The sequence below is a fragment of the Artibeus jamaicensis genome, unplaced genomic scaffold (assembly GCF_021234435.1).
Source record: "Artibeus jamaicensis isolate MK-2021 breed Jamaican fruit bat unplaced genomic scaffold, CSHL_Jam_final contig_335, whole genome shotgun sequence".
Lineage (NCBI taxonomy): Eukaryota > Metazoa > Chordata > Mammalia > Chiroptera > Phyllostomidae > Artibeus > Artibeus jamaicensis.
The window spans coordinates 3,920,353-3,937,550 of NW_026521800.1; positions in this window are offsets into that span (position 1 = coordinate 3,920,353).

A 17,198-nucleotide genomic window follows, 5' to 3' on the forward strand; every position below is an offset into this window, starting at 1 on the left:
AGTACTTCCAGCCTACACTGACTTCTTTGTCCTGTGCAATCCAAGAGTTCTAAAATTTAGTTCTGGTTTCTAAGTATGTCATTTAAATTAGTCTTTGCTTCTTCACCTAAAGTGTTTTACAGGCCACATTTATACATTATACTTCCTTTATATCCCCTATACTTTGCAAAGTACCAATACATCATAAGAACCACATAAATGCGGACTGAATTAGCCATGTAGCCGCCTGTATCCAGTTACTATAGAGCTGGCTTTAGAAAAAATTTCATTTTATATTTTAAAATGCTTATAAAATGGTGTTATAATAAATACAGATTCCTAACCTATCATTTATCCAGCATAACAATGAATTGAAAATGAGGAACAAACAAATTTAACTTTCCTACTTTATGCATTTAGTATGTTTAGGTACCTAGTAACTATGATATGCCTAGTTGTTGAAGGCCAAAAAACTCTCGGCATTTAAAAAGCTATCATATACCCTACTGAACTGCTATATTACCAAGGAAATAATGTTGACACCAGAACACATCTTTAAATATATGACAGTCATTAGGATTTAAGTGCTTCATAGGTGTGTCTGTTACTCATAGCTGATGATTTCCATTGAGGTGGCTATAGAGACTGAAGGACACTGGAATTTCTAGGACCCACTAACTACTGTGTTAAGCCAGTCCTGGGAGGGAACCAAGATAAGAAGCCAAAAATGATTCCGTTGATACCAACTAAAGCCAAAACAACAAAGACAATTGATTTAAGTTTCCAGACACAGTTCACTCTCCTTAAGTTCTTAAACTAGGCCTATGACCACTGGAACCTGGCCCCAGCATACTCCATGGAAGGAATAAAGTGCCAGGACCTTAGGAGTGGTCCTCTCCACCCCAAAAGACTGCTTTACCCACAACACCCCTCACCAGGCATGACCTGCTTCCTGTTCATGACTTGAAGTGGCCCAAGACCTACTTTTGCTTTTAGCTTTTGGCATGGACTCTTCTTTAAATATTCTTAATTTTACCTATTATCATTATAATGAAACAAATTGATCATTCACATTTATAATTTCTCAACTTGAGTGTCTTAAGTTGAAAAAGAGTTAGTGGGAGTCAAAAGGAGACAATGCTGAGTGTTAAGAAATTCCCTCATGTGGACGTGCGGTAACTAGGAGCCAAATGAAGGGTGCCAACTGCTCTGGTTCGGCTAAGTAAGAGCCAGGCTAACTGGAAAGATATCTTAAAGGAAGAAAACCTCAGTACAGCTATTCCCACTATTTGCAAAGAATTGGTCAATTTCTGATACAATCAGAAATAAAAAAAATTTAAATGCAAATTTCAACTACACTTCTAAAAGTTATATATTTCACTAGAGAAAACATCAAGCAATTTGATTGTGATGTATCAGAATGAAAGACACTAAGTCAATACCTAAGCTTCCAAAGAGGGAAAAGCTTTCTGAATACAACTGAGCCAGACTGAAAATAGTCTTTCTGTGAAAAACTTCGGGAGACAGCTTATACAACCTCCCTAAATAACGTTACAATATCTCAAGTTTCTCCTCATTCCACTAAATGTCACTCCCTGTGACACTTAACACACAATGGATTATACTTTCTATTTCATAGAGAGGATATGTCAACACAAAGTCAAATATTCAGATGAAATTCAAGCCAGGCAATCTTTTGGAATTTCCCAAATGCCCTTATAATTGACACTGCATAGACTCAACATCCAGATGACTGTCCCCCATTTTTTCCTCCTCACATGAATAAGAAAACCTGTGTGTGCATCCCTGATGCAGTAATATACTGTGCCAGCTTTCTTTCAGAGGAGAATTCCAGAAGGCAATGTCTAAATATTAGAAGTCTTTTAAATTTATATATATATATATAAAAAAAAAAAAATATAAAAATATATATATATATATATATATGCCATTAGCATCATTAAGCTACCTTGGCAATGTCCAGATTGTTAAGGATCACAAAGGAGACAGCTCTTATTATGAACTCCTACCAGGCCACATTCAAGATGAAGGAGCCATGGGTTCAAAAGCTCTCTCTCTCTGTCACACTACTTAACATTTTTTGATGAAGTAGATATTCATTCCTCCTAGAAAGTGTATCTTGCTTATCTGGAAAGTCTCAAACAGAAGTCCCAAATTCTCTGCAGGAGTAAAAGGAAAACAATGTCATAAGTAAGCTGCATAAGTAAACAATGTCATAAGTTCCAGAAGCTGCAGGTAATCTCTGGAATGGTTCCCAAAAGTGAGCGAAAGAGAATTCAAGGTCATTGTGTCACAAGAAGCTACAAGGCAGTGCAGTGTTCTCAAAGCAAAGACAAACAAGTCCCCCAACCAGGGCCCCTCTCAGTAACACTGAGTGGGTAGTAATTCATTACTGCTGGTTACTGGATTCCAGCGAAGGAAACCGAAATGTCACACTTTCATTCACAACACCGTCTCATGGAATTATTTTTTCCGGATTCCTTGGGAAGTTAAAGTATTTGAGAAGAATATCAGGAACTGTTGTTTCAGCCTGTTTTGTGAGTAGATAACTGCCTTCCAACTCCATTATTTCAGGAAGTGACATGTGCGGCATTGTCCCCAGATGGGGGTAGCACTGTGCTCAGTGGGACCCATACGTGCCTATTAAACAAAACAAAACCCACGCCTGCGGTCTCAGGCACTTCGCTGAACTCAGACTTTTTGAATCTGGTCTCTAGATAAGAGGCTGGCTCCAGACAGCCTACCCACATTCCAGTAACATTCTTTTGAAAGTGTGTAAGCAACACTTGTTTTGAGAAATGGGAAATTTCACCAAAATTACTAAACGTGGTAATAAATGAGTATATTATCAAATGGGTCCAGCAGAGGCCTATTTGAGAAGCTAGATTTTTCACTAATTTGGGTTTGAACCAAAGACCAGCCTGGGAACTAGAAGTAAAACACATTTTATCCTGAGAAGTACCTTTGATTCCATGGAATATATTAGCTGATCTTCCTGAAGTGTGACATCATTTGTGGTACCAGCTGTATGGGTGTGCCATCGAAGGATTGACAAAACTAGTATTTCTTTGGCTTTAATATGTATTTTAAAATCAGAGAAAGCAGTGTAATCCAGCTAAGTGCTCCAAGGGGAACCGCTGTGGACTTCATCTTAAGAAGTTGAAACTACTTATGATCATGGCTCATCCACCTTTTTATCGATGGCTCATAAAGAGTGAATTCCCAAATGGACACCTGGAATCAATGACGATGATGATGATGAGAAAACTGCCATAAAAGCAAACACTAGATACAATAAAGCACTTACATGTTAGGCTATGTTTTACTACATCACACAAGTTAACTCAATCCTCAAAACAAACTTGAAAGGTAAATTTTGGTACTTGTACCATCCCTGCTTTACATAGGAGGGGACTGAGGCGCAGAAATGTTCATTAACTTGCCCATGGCCATCCAGTCAATAAGTAGAAGAGGTGGAATTTGAACCCCTAGTGCACACTCTTATCTCCTTACCTATCCCATTTTTCATGGTTCTGATACTTCTGATTCAGTGGTGATACAATGGGCACATCTCTTCTTATGAGAGGTTGGCATTTGGATAGTTTGTCAATAAAACCAAATGTTTCAAAATATATTTTCTAGCTGAGAGTCCATTTATGATTTAACATTAGTTTCTAATACTATAGAGTATGCTATGTTACCCTATACTTTTTAATAAAGAGGAAACCATCTCCATGGAACACCTATGCCGAGCATTGTCATTAAAAAAATTTAAGGTATTATCTTTAAAAACTTTTTTGAATCCATTACCAAATGTAGAATGAAGCTATTTAGAAATACCTCAATTTGTCATATTACAATTTTAAAAGATCAGATGTGACAAAATCCAGCTGAAAACAGCTCTCGACTGCAGCATGTCTGCTCACCCATCCATCCATCCATCCATCTGCCCCTCCATCCATCCATCCATCCAACCATCCATCCATCTGCCCCTCCATCCATCCATCCGTCCATCTGCCCATCCATCCATCCATCCATCCATCCATCCATCCATCCATCCATCCATCCATCCGCCCCTCCATCCATCCATCCGCCCCTCCATCCATCCATCCGTCCATCTGCCCATCCATCCATCCATCCATCCATCCATCCATCCATCCATCCATCCATCCATCTGCCCCTCCATCCATCCATCCATCCATCCATCCATCCATCCATCCATCCATCCGCCCCTCCATCCATCCATCCGTCCATCTGCCCCTCCATCCATCCATCCGTCCATCTGCCCCTCCATCCATCCATCCATCCATCCATCCATCCATCCATCCATCCATCCATCCGCCCCTCCATCCATACATCCGTCCATCTGCCCCTCCATTCATCCATCCATCCATCTGCCCCTCCATCCATCCATCCGTCCATCTGCCCCTCCATCCATCCATCCGTCCATCTGCCCCTCCATCCATCCGATCCACCAACAGCTCCCACATACCGGGCCCTGGGAAGCCAGAATGGGTAAAACGGACGAGGTTCTTTCCTCAAGAAGTTTATATTCTGGCTGGGGAGATAGGAGATACAAATATGAAGGCGCTATTTAGACTGAGTGGTCACAGACGGTCTCTCGGAGGTAACGTTTGTCTTTTTATCTTTTTTTTTTTAAATTTCTACAGTGGCATCTGAATCGAGATCTAAGGTGAGGGAGGGAGTCTTGATAGGACCTGGTGGGAGGGCGTGCCAGGCAGAGGCTCCAGGTGGAAATGGACTTGGGTGTTTGAGGATCAGCAACAAAGCCGGTGTGGCTGGATGAAGCACCACAAAGTGCACAGGGGTGGGAGATGACACGTGACACGGATGGGACCTCACAGTCCATGCCAAGGAGTATGGACTTTATGAAGTGGGAGAGGATGTCATTAGAGGGTTTTTAGCAGGTGAGTGGCATGCTCTGGTTTGCGCTGTCTGAGAGAGACATGGCTGCTGCATGGAAAATGGATCAGGGGCCTGTCAAGGAGGAAAGCAGGGAGACTGCTTAAGAAGCAGCAGTCTAGGTTAAAAAAGACAGTGGCCTAGACTAGACTTGTGGTGGTGGATAGATTTGGGACACATTACAAAGGCAAAGCAACTTTACTAAGTAGGACTGGATGTGGGGAGGGAGAAGAGGTCTAGCATGATGCCTAGATTTTGTTCCAAGCACCTGGATAAACAGTGGAGCTGGACACTGAGATGGGGAGGCTGAGGGAGGAACAGGTTTAGGAGGAAGGAGCATTGAGAATTCTGTTTCAACACTCAAGTTTGAGGTCCCTTTTTAAACATATCTGAAGTCCTCAGGTAGTTGAATGTGTGAGGGGATAGGTCAGGGCAGACGATACAAACTGGGGAGCTGATCAGGTCATGGGACTGGCTGTCAGGAAGAGAACAGGCTGGAGGTCTGACCCTGAAGCATATTAAAATTAGAGGCTAGAAGGAAGAGTTCCCAGAGAGGTGGAAGGCAAAGCAGGAATATGTGGCAATCAGCAAGTCATATGAAAACAGTATTTCTAGAAGAAGGGAGTAATCAACTGTGTCAACTCCTGAGACAAAATGATGTGAACTCGGGATCAGTGATTGGGTTTGGCTCCATGGAGGTTCCTGGTGACCTGACAGGAGGAGTTTCAGTGGAGGAGGGGTACTGAAGGGTGGCTGGAAGGGCTCACCGAGGCACGGAAAGGGGGTGGAGAGCGCAGCAAAGCTACAGGTGTGGCTCTTCCACACGGCGGAGAGGTGGAGCATGTAAACAAGGTTTCACTGAGGATTTCGGGGTTTCTTCATAGAAGTAGGCACAACATAAAATATAACTAGATAATCTGGTTTATAAAGCATAGCTCACTCATCCACGGCCCAGGCACCTCTGCGAAGATGACTCCAACTATCTCCACATAGCAGAGGTCACCTGTGACTCCTACACCCTGGGCACACTATCAAGTGTTCCTAGACTTTCCCAAGTCCAGAGGACAAAGGGGAGGGGAAGGAGAAGAGAGGAAGGAGAGGTTCTCACACCCACCTGGTCCTCTCTAAGAATCACCACTGTCTTGGGTGATTAATGTTTATTGATGTCCACACATTCCAGGACTCACAGGCAGTCTACTCTGTGCCCTAAATAAAACACCTACATGAGATTATGAGACAATAAACCTGAGATCACCACTAGAGAGATACACATATTAGATTCACGAGAGGAAGGTGTTTTGCTATATTTTCGTCATTGGAACCTGGGATCTCCACCACCACATCTCACCTCGGGGTAACCCAGGTCTGTGATGGCAGGTCTAGCCTGAGCAAGAGAGAAGAGAAAGGAAAAAATGAAAACAATCCCTTAGAGACTGCTGTCCCCCCATCTGTCATTTCTCCAGTCTCAGTGTAAGCCTGTAGGCAGCAACCTCACAGCTGACTTAGTCACCACACACAACAGCCCACAGTCAGAGAAGCAAGGACACACGATGCAGAAGCTCGCTGAATCTGCAGGTGAGATGCCTTTACCAGCAATGGGTTTAAAGAGCTATGGCTGCCACTTAAGTAGATTTAAAAATGTGTCTGTGTGGTGGTGCTGGGGAGGAGTGCCTCTCTTGTCTACTGCTTATTCTCAACAACTCATATTAAAAACCAGAAAAATCTCCTCAGCACCAGGTAAGAGAGACCCTGGGAGACTTCATTTGGAAGTGAGATGGAGAACTTTGTTTTGAGACAGTAAATCTAATACAGAAAGGGAAGTAGACTCGGAGGCCGGGACTGGGCCTCCAAGGGGATGGAGGGTTTGGCCTAAACTGCAGCGGCTTCCCTTTAGAACTAATAGATCTGTTTTCCCTGTTCCGAGCCAGCAACATGACTTCCAGAGCTTTGGCAGGAAGGGTATACTCCAGGTCCCGCAAGTCAAAACATCTAAAAAAAAAAAATCATTAAATATAGTGGCTGATTACTAGCTTACAGCACGGCGCACTAGTTCCTCCTCCTACTGGTATTATGTTGAGAATATTTCGAGACACAGTAGTCTTCATGGACTAAGAGCCTGATCACTATATGGACAGCATTGTTTCTGTCTGGTGATTCTTTGCAAGTTCTACACAGATGACCTACATTTTTAAGAAAAAAAAATTGTTAATTGAGAATGTTTTTTTCAAAGAGATAAGATTTCAAGTTTCTACTTTCACCATCTGTACTTTACCTTAAGAGCTTTTCTGAGACAACTAGCAAATATCATATATTAGGCGATTATAGACTAGACAGCTGATGATATCTAAAATAATGAAACACATTAATCCGGTATTTACCTTCATATTCAACCACTGTAAAACAGGTCCAAACAGCAAGGACAATCACATCTTCCTTAACCAAACTCAGGACTAGCCCCGTGACAGGGAGAAAACTTTCATTTTGAAATACATAGCGCGTGTTCTAAGTATGGGATAGAAAACAGCATAAAATATATTGCTCATCCTTGAACAATTTAGACTTCTAGGAAAGGAAACTGGAAATCCTTAAACAGAGGTAGCTGTCTACTAAAACCCCACAGGATTTTTCACTAATTATACAAAAACAAAGTATTTATCTAGGCAAAGATCATTTTGATTTTCCTAATTCAGTGATTAGTGTTCTCAAAAGAAAAAAGTCAGTTAATAGTTATGAATATTTATATAAAAAGGCAATAGCGTGGATTACCTAACTCTGCAGCGGTGCCCATAACTGTCCTAAGTAAATGGTGCACAGACCGACCTAGGTGAGGGTATAAAAAACTCCCACCATCTCAAATTCCAAACTAAGTTTCATCTCTATCCCCGCTCTGCCTAGACTAAGAACTGCTATTTCCTGCTACATTCTCAAAACCCAGGCACAGAGTAGTCATTTCCTCTATCAATCATACATCTAAATCTATAGAGTAAGCTTCCTATAACATTTCCGCCATAGCACTTCTCTAATAGTCTTGAGACCTATGGAAAAAGCGCAGCTGCTATAGTTGGAGATGGTGTGAAAATGGTTGGGTCGATGCACTTAAGTTCCTGCATCCATGTAGCGACACGAGAGTGACCAAAACCTAGGTCTTTCGTTTCTCTAGGTCAGTGTGCTTCTCCATTTCCAGTCTTATTTATCTACCACTGTTTTCAACATCAAAGTCTATTGATTATCATTTGAATTTCCCGGTACTTCCATCTGTTTTTGATAAACAAGGCCAGAAAAAAAAGCTTCGTTTACTTTTTTAGTATTCCTAGTACCTTTCCAGGAATGTAAAGTGGGTGGAACACAAGTGCTTCATAAATGCTTATTGAACTAAACTGAATTGGGTACTTTGCCATCATTTTTCATTCTTTAAATCCTACTGAATTAACATTTTATTTTTATTATGAGTAATTTTTAAATTATAATTCAGAAAGAATCATAACCTGCTTGCTTTGTATTCCATGGCTCTTAGTATCTTATGTAATATCACAGTCTTGATTTTTCTATTTTATTATTAAATGTGCACAACTTGATTATAAATTCCTTTCAGGTGCAGTGCTATCACTATGCTTCTCTCAGAACAGAATCCAGACACAACACAATGTTGCAATGAATAATGGTTTATTAAGTTCTACATTGGCCTGCATACTAGCCTCTTCATTGCTACTATTATTTTCTACCAATTACCATACTTTTTTGCCTTTAAAGATTAATTTAGCAATTATAACTCTACATTAATTTGGAGGAAAGGGCCGAAAGTTTTTCAAAATCCATTTTAAAACTTTACTGGGAATGCCGTTCCTTAATTTAATTTTGAGTACATAAGTTGTCACCCAGTGACTTGTACACTATTCTATACTTCAATATAAAGTCTGAAACATCACCATTGGGATTCTACTACACTTTTACTGTTAATAAAGGCTTGAGATGTAGCCTGGCTTGTGTGGCTCAGTGGACTGAGTTCCGGCCTGCGAATCAAAGGGTTGCCAGTTTGATTCCCAGTCAGGGCACATGCCTGAGTTGTGGGCCAGGTCCCCAGATCGGGGCACATGAGAGGCAACCTCTCCCTCCCTTTCCCTCTGTCTAACAATAAATAAATAAAAATATTTTAAAAACGCACACCTTGAGATGTGAAAAAAGTTGGGAATTCTCAAAAGTACTCCTAACTATCCAGGTACACTACATGCTTTCCTACATTTTGTTATTTTTCTTTAGTGATATAACATATTCATTACTTCTTACACATCTTTATTCATAGATGTCATGTATTCATGTACACAGAACTGCTTACAGGGGAAAAAGTCTATTGTCACAGTGACACCTGCTGGTTTTTCACTATAAACTTTAGATTCCAATTGAAGAACAGATTCTTTAGTGTCAAATGTTTTCTCAGTAAAATTAAATTTAATGCTTTCCATTTTAATAAATCAATTTGATGTAATTTAAAATACAAATTTAGTACATAATTAACCATATAAAAAATTTCTGACAATGGTCTATTGTAATTTTATGAACTATTTGAGAGAGAAGGGTGCGGTGGGTGAGGGGGAAGCGAGGGAGAGACGGACAGTGACTTGTTGTTCCATTCACTTACACACTCATTGGTTGCTTCTTTTATGTGCCCTGATCTGGGACTGAACCCACATCCTTGCATGTCAGGATGGCACTCTAACCAACTGGCTACCCAGCCAGGGTAGTAACTATTTTCTTTAAAAAGATACGTTTCCCAAAAAGCTGCTTAAGCATTTCAGAGTACATGAACTTTAAAAAATTGATTTATCTTGTGGCTTTCTTTTCAAATTCTTTACAATTTCTATTTAAGGGGATGCATTATAGTAAATCTTAAAAAAATTAGCAGAATGAAGAATTGCAATTTTAGCATTATGGGCATTTCCATAAAGGTAAAGAACTAGATCTATGTAGTAATAAGGAACTTTTAAACGTAATCTAGCTGACCTCACACATTCACTTTTTCTCCCAGTTGTATTGAGATATTATTAACACATTGTTCTACTTTAAGGTGTACAACAAGATGGTTGATGTATACATTGTTCTACTTTAAGGTGTACAAAAAGATGGTTGATGTATACATTGTGAAATGATTGCACAATAAGTTACCATTCATCACTTCACAGTTACAATTTTTTCTTCTTGTGATGAGGACTTTTAAGATCTACTGTCTTGGTATAATATTCTCCAGTTCCATCGATACTGTTGCAAGGAGCAGGGGTGTGGGGTGTGTGTGTGTGTGGGGGGTGGGCAGAGGAGTGCAAAGGGGAAAAAATTGGGACAACTGTAGTAGAGTAACAATAAAACATGATTTAAAAATAAAAAGATCTATTGTGTTCACAACACTCAAATATACCATACAGCATTGTTAACTATAATTACCATGGTGGACATTACATCCTCGGAATTTAGGAAATTCCTTAAATCTGGAAGTTTGTACCTTTTGACACACTTTACTCATTTCTCCCCCCTCTCCCACCTCTGGTAACCATCAATGTCTGCTGTTTCTATGAGTTTGTTGTTGTTTTTAAGATTCTACATATGAGATCATGTAGTATTTCTTTCTCTGTCTGACTTTATTTAGAATAATGTCTTCAGTGTTCATGCTGTCACAAATGGCAGGATTTCATTCTTTTCTATACCTGAATAATGTTCCATTGTATATAACCACGTTTGTATTAGATGACATTAATAATATCACATTTCAAGTGCACAATTCTATAATACATCATCTACATATTGCATTGTGTTTCCACCACCCAAAGTCTAGTGTCATCTAAACTGTATGTTTAACCCCATTTACCTTCTTCATCCTCTCCTGGCCCCCTCTGGGAACCACCCTTCTGTTGTCTATGTCTGTAAGTTTGCTCATGTGTTGCTTTGTTTTATATCTCATATATGAGTGAAATCATATGGTTCTGTCCTTTTTCATGACTTATTTTGCTTAGCATGATACTCTCAAGATCTGTCCATATTGTCACAAATGGCAGTATTTCATCTTTTCTTATGGCAGAGTAGTATTCCATTGTATATACATACCACACCTTCTTTATCCAATCATCCATTGAAGGACATTTAGGTTGTCTTGACCAGTGTGTATAATGCCGCATGAAAACAGGGACAGGTTTTATATATATATATATAATGCATATCTATAACCTTTACAAATAAATGCTTCCCCTTTTTACTGGTAGAAGAGGGGCTGCTGGGTCATATGGTAGCTTGATTCTTAATTTTTTGAGGAACCTCCATACTGTTTTCCATAGTGCTATACAAATTTACATTTACATCAGTATTATATGAAGATTCTTTTTCTCCACATCCTTTCCAATACTTATTTCTTATCTTATTAATGGCCATTCTAACACAGGTGAGGTGGTATCTCATTGCGGTTTTGATACGTATTTTCCTAACAGCTAGTTGAGCATCTTTTCATGTATCTGTGGGCCATTAGTGTAAGTCTTCTTGGGAAAAGTGCCCGGCAGGTCCTCTTCCCATTTTTTAGATGGGGGGGGGGGGCAAGAATAGCATGGGAAATATAGAATCTAAAGGACTTGAGACACATGGTCATAAACTAAAGGGGGGGTAATGGTGGGGATGAGGGGTAGGGTGGAGGGGAATAAAGGGGGAATAGAACAACTGTAACAGCATAATCAATAAAAAATATTAAAAAAAAGTTAAAACTTAAAAAAAACAAAAAAACAACAAAAAAAAGAATTTAGTGAGGACATTAACAGCATACAAGAGATCCAATCAGAAACAAAGGATACACTAACTGAAACAATTTACAGGGAAACAACAGTAGAATGGATGAAACCAAGAATCAAATCGATGATCTGGGACACAAGGAAGACAAAAACAACCAATCGGAATGAGAAGAAAAAAAGAATGCAATAAAACGGGGACTGTGTAAGCAGCCTCTGGAGTGGCTTAAAGAGTTCTAACATTCACATCATAGGGGAGCCAGAAGGAGAAGCAGCTAGAAATTGGAAATCTATTTGAAAAAATAGTGAAAGAAAACTTCCCTAATTTGGTGAAGGAAATAGACATGCAAGTCCAGGAAGCACAGAATCCTGAAGAAGATGCATACTAATAGGCCCACTCCAAAACACATCATAATTAAAATGCCAAATGCTAAAGACAATGCTGTGGACCGCTATGCCTGGTTTCAGGAATTGTAACTCCCTACCCCCTGTGGCTAAGGATGAGTCAGTGACCTCTGGAATTCAAGCCTCAGGAGACAAAGCTTGTCTCTGGTAGCAAATGCTGCTTCAGTTTCCTCCCTGCCCCCAAAGCATGGTCAGAAGTCCATGGCGAGTAAGACCCCTCAGAGGAAGGGCAACCTAGGCCAGATATGATCTCTTGGGAGGCCTTCATGGAAGGACTTGGGCGCTGCAACAAAGAGCAATGGACTCTCAACACCCCCCCCCCCCCTTTGACATAGCCCGAGTCCCCATGTCCTCTGGGAGAAGCACTTCCTGGCTCTAATCCCCTTAAGCCTGAATACCTGATGAGGAGGGGTGAAGCTCCTTGACTTACTAGAGCATGTCCTGGGGAAAAATCTGGCATCACAAAGACTTCCTGATAAACCTGTGAAATCTGCTCTGCTAAGAGTGCTTTCATTCATATGTTAAGGGTTCCAGCAGGAAACCCTAAAACTCTGTTCCTGACAGACTCTGACTCAGACTAAGCCCTCAGATTTCTTTGAAATATTATCTACTCTTTGATCCTTGCTGCCCTGTATTCCTGTGTATTACAACCCAATAAAAGCCCCTGGAGGAGGGGGCTCACCACCTTTTTCCCCTGAGAAACTGGCCACTGTTCAAGGCCTTTTTCCTCGGGGAAACTGGCCACCCCTCCTCCCCAAGCAGATCGCATCATGTCTCTGTCACGTTTACGCTCATCTGTGGCACATGGGGGGACTTGTGAGGAAAGTCGCCCCCATAAGACAAAATCTTAAAAGAAGCAAAAAAAGTTAGTTACCTACAGGGGAGTTCTCATGAGGCTGTCAGCTAATTTCTCACAAAAGAAACTTTGCAGGCTAGAAGGGATTGGCAAGAAATATTCAAAGTCACGAAAATCGGGCCTTACAGCCAAGATTGCTCTACCTAGAAAAGCTACTATCATTTAGAACTGAAGGGCAGATACAGAGTTTCCCAGACAAGAAAAAACGAAAGGAGTTCAGCATCACCAAACCATTCTTACATGAGAAGTTCATATAAATTATATGGGACTTAAGAAAAAAATAAAAGCTATGAATAAAATGGCAAAAAATACACACCTATCAAGAACTGAATCTAAAAAACAAACTAAGAAAACAAGAACAAAGACAGAATCATGAATACGAAGAGCATTTTGATGGCTGCCAGATGAGAGGGAGTGTGGGGGAATGGGTGAAGAAGCACAAGTAGGTAGTTACAGAACAGTCACGGGGATATGAAGTACAGTTAGGAAATGGAGTAGCCAAAGAACTTATATGTATGATCCATGGACATGAACGATGGTTGGGGGACTGCCTGAGGGAGTGGAGGGCGCTAGGTAAAGGGAAATAGAGGGGAAAAAAAACAGGACAACTGTAATAACATAATCAAGAAAATATAATTTAAAAATATACCCTGGCTGGTGTAGCTCAGTAAATTGAACCCAGGCCAGCAAACCAAGGGGTTCCTGGTTTCCTACTCGGGACACATGCCTGGGTCACGGGCCACATCCCCAGTAGGGGCAGGGGCAGAGCAAGAGGCAACCACACACTGACATTTCCCTCCCTCCCTTTCTCCTTCCCTTCCCCCCTTCTAAAAATAAATAAATAAATAAATCTTTAAAAAAAGAAAATATAATCGGAAAATAAAATGAGGAAAAAAATAAATACATCTTGATTTTAAAAATAAAGATTAATTATGCTAGCCTCTTAAAAGTATACTGTTAACTGCAAGCTGTAAGCTTGCAGTTATACAAATGGAAGTACTGTTTACTTACTTTAAATTGATTTTGACTATTTCTTCAGAGATCATTTTAATTTTGAATTTTTTGGAGGATCAAATGTTAGTGCATTTATTAATTTATTGCTATGTGGAGTAATCACTGTTTAAAATCTAAGTTTCTTGTCTCTTGTTTATCAAACAAATATAAAAAAATTTGAAAACATTGCTTTTCTAACATTGGAAGACCAGTCAAAAAAAAAAAGCACTGCCTTCAGTAGTTAAAAACAAAAAATTAGAATAACAAGAAAGAGCTGAGTGTGATATAACTGATTTTGATCTTCCTTTCATGGTGTGACTGTGGGTTGCACTAAGTCAATAAAATACTAAGATTCACATTTTACTGGAGTTAAAAATAAATGATGTCATCTTTCTGAATAATTAAGAATCATCTACTAGAAAATATATTTTCTATAATGGTAGCTTCAAATATTTTGACTTATTGTTTAAAATAGTTTTCTGGTACTTTTTAATCACAAGATAAAGACTTAAATGTCCCAAGTAGCAAAAAAGAGCCCCTAGGGTAAAATTTCAGGAAAAGTAGTCATTATGCTAACTTCCCAAGTAATAAAACCCTCTGCCCTTTAATTTGCAATGGCAACCAGAGTCCAATATATTCAAACACATGTACAGGGTGTGTCAAAAGTAGGTTTACAGTTATTTGTATGGAAAATAAATAATACAAGAATAAATTCTGTGTTTTTGCATACTTGCAACTGCAAACCTACTTTTGCTCTACCTGTATATTAGAAAAACAGTTTACAACTAAATGGAAGTCTTCAGAATGAAAGCTATGTGTTACAGGAGCAAAAACGAGAATCTACAATGTCTCTTGGAAGCATCTGTGACTCCTCCAGATTTCCATGTACTTCGGGCTTAATACCAGAGATCTAGTACTTCTACCTACACATCCAAATAGGGACCTGGGGCAATTTCATAAAACACAATACTGTCCTAAAAAGAAAAAAAGAAACTAAAATAAGTATTCAGATACAAGTGGTATAGTTTAGAGCAAGACTATAGTATTTTCAATTGCTTTCATTAGCTCATAATTAATAGAAAGAATTCACAGAATAGAATCTGTCAAATTAGTTCACAATGTAATATGAAACAGTCAAGTAGAAAATATTTAGCACAATATATGAAAGGAAGGGTATAATCTTTTATTCCAGAATATGGTCATATTTGGGGGAATAAACTTTAATATAATAAAATAAACATGTACTTGTCTAACATGTCAATCCTACAGAGAAATCTCCCTAGTAACTTTAAAAACAAATGAAAAAAGATCAGATAAAAGTGAAATTCTATAGGATCATTTAGCTCAGGAACTTGTAATTATCATAAAGGCATTTCACCCCCTCTGCAGCCAGAAGGACCCCAGTTCAAAGGAGCCACGCCTGCATGGGGGTAAGAATCATGGTCTGGGGCTGTATCGGTCTGCTCCAGCTGCCCCAGTAAAATACCACAGATAACATGGCATCAACAAAAAATAGTTATTTTCCCACAGTTCTGGAGAGAATAAGTCTAAAGAGCAAGTTGTCAGAAAATTCCATTTCTGGTCAGGTCTCTCTTCCTGGTTTGCACATGGCCACCGTTTTGCTTTGTCATGTGACCTTTCCCCTGAGTGTGTGTAGAGTGTGCTCTGCTGTCTCTTTCTTCTTACAAGGACGCCAGTGCTATCAGTCTAGGACCCCACCCTTATGACCTCATTTACCCTAATTACCTTTTTAAAGGCTCTACCTCCAAATGCAGTCACATGGAGGGTTAGGACTTCCACACACAAATTTCAAGGGACACCATTCAGTTCATAAAAGGGACTGAGTTGTATGAGCAACAGGACTGGGGAACCCCAACAGGGCACCACTTCCAGTAAGTGCACCAGGAAAACACCTAAACTTTCTCTTCGTTACTTGGATTAGAGCTTGAAAGGGGAACAACTCTCCCCCGGGAACACCTATGACCGTCCAACACTCACAGATACTGAAGGAAGAGATCCACAGTACTTATGTGTGTGCACATGCACGTGCTAAAGAACTGGGAAGAGAGAGGCAGCAAAACCCAAGGTGAAGACTGACTTTGAAGTCATCCAAGGTTAGCAGTGCTACAAAAAACAAACCAGTAGTGCTGGGAAAAGAAATCTCTATAGTAACATACTTTAAACAAGAAAATCCCCCAAAATAAAATTAAGAGGAATATAAAATGCACAATCAAAATCACTGATCACATTAGAAAATAAATCATCATAAACTTGTTTCAGAAAAAACAAAAACCAACAAACTTTAGAGAGTCAGAGCTACCAAAAAAAGAGTACATTTAATATTTTTAAAGAAAAGAAAAAGGGAATAATAAAACTATCTCAAATGACCAAGGAGATTTGAGAAAGAACCAAGGAACACTTGTGGAAATGAAAAAAATGTAACTGTAATTAAAAATTTGCAGAGTTAAATAGGTTAGAGGCAGTGAGAAGACAGAATTAATGAAATGAACAACAGATTTAAAAAATGACCCAGAATTCAACACATAGAGATAGAAAATATGAATCAGAGATAAGGAGAACTAGGTAAAGAAGTAAAACATAAGTCTAATTTAATTCCCTAAAGAAGAGAACAGACAGAATGGGGAAAGTACAATGTTCAGAGAGATAAAAGTTGATAATTTTAGAATGTATGAAACACTAATTCTCACATTCAAAAAGCTCAATGAATCTGAAAAGCAAAGTAAAAAGAAACATGCAGCTGGACACACTGTAGTATAGAGACATTTGACTGTAGACCACCAAAGATAAAGGACCTTAAACACAACCTGAGAGAAAAGACAGATGAGCTGCAGAGGAGTAGCCTACCTGATCACACTGACAACTATTATTTCAGAACAGTGGCAAGAAGACAGTGGAATAATAGTAATTACTGAGAAAAAGTAACTGTCAATCTACCCAGCTAACTTTCAAGCACAATAAAATGGTAATCTTGCAGGTAAATGTATACAAATACTGACCGCATAGTTATTTTTGGAGTTAGACTGAGGTAAAACAAATTCTAGACACTACAAGTTGAGCCAAGGGAGAAAAATCAGAGCTTGTTCAAAAGTCTCTGAGGTTTACAAGGAGAGTAAAGATTTTATGCTAACTATGCAAATTAAAATTTTTGGTAAGCACTAAAACATAAAAACTATATTTTTTTTACCTTCTAAACTAGAAAGAAAAAAAGTGAATGGGAAAATAAAACAGTCATTCAAAAAGAAGAC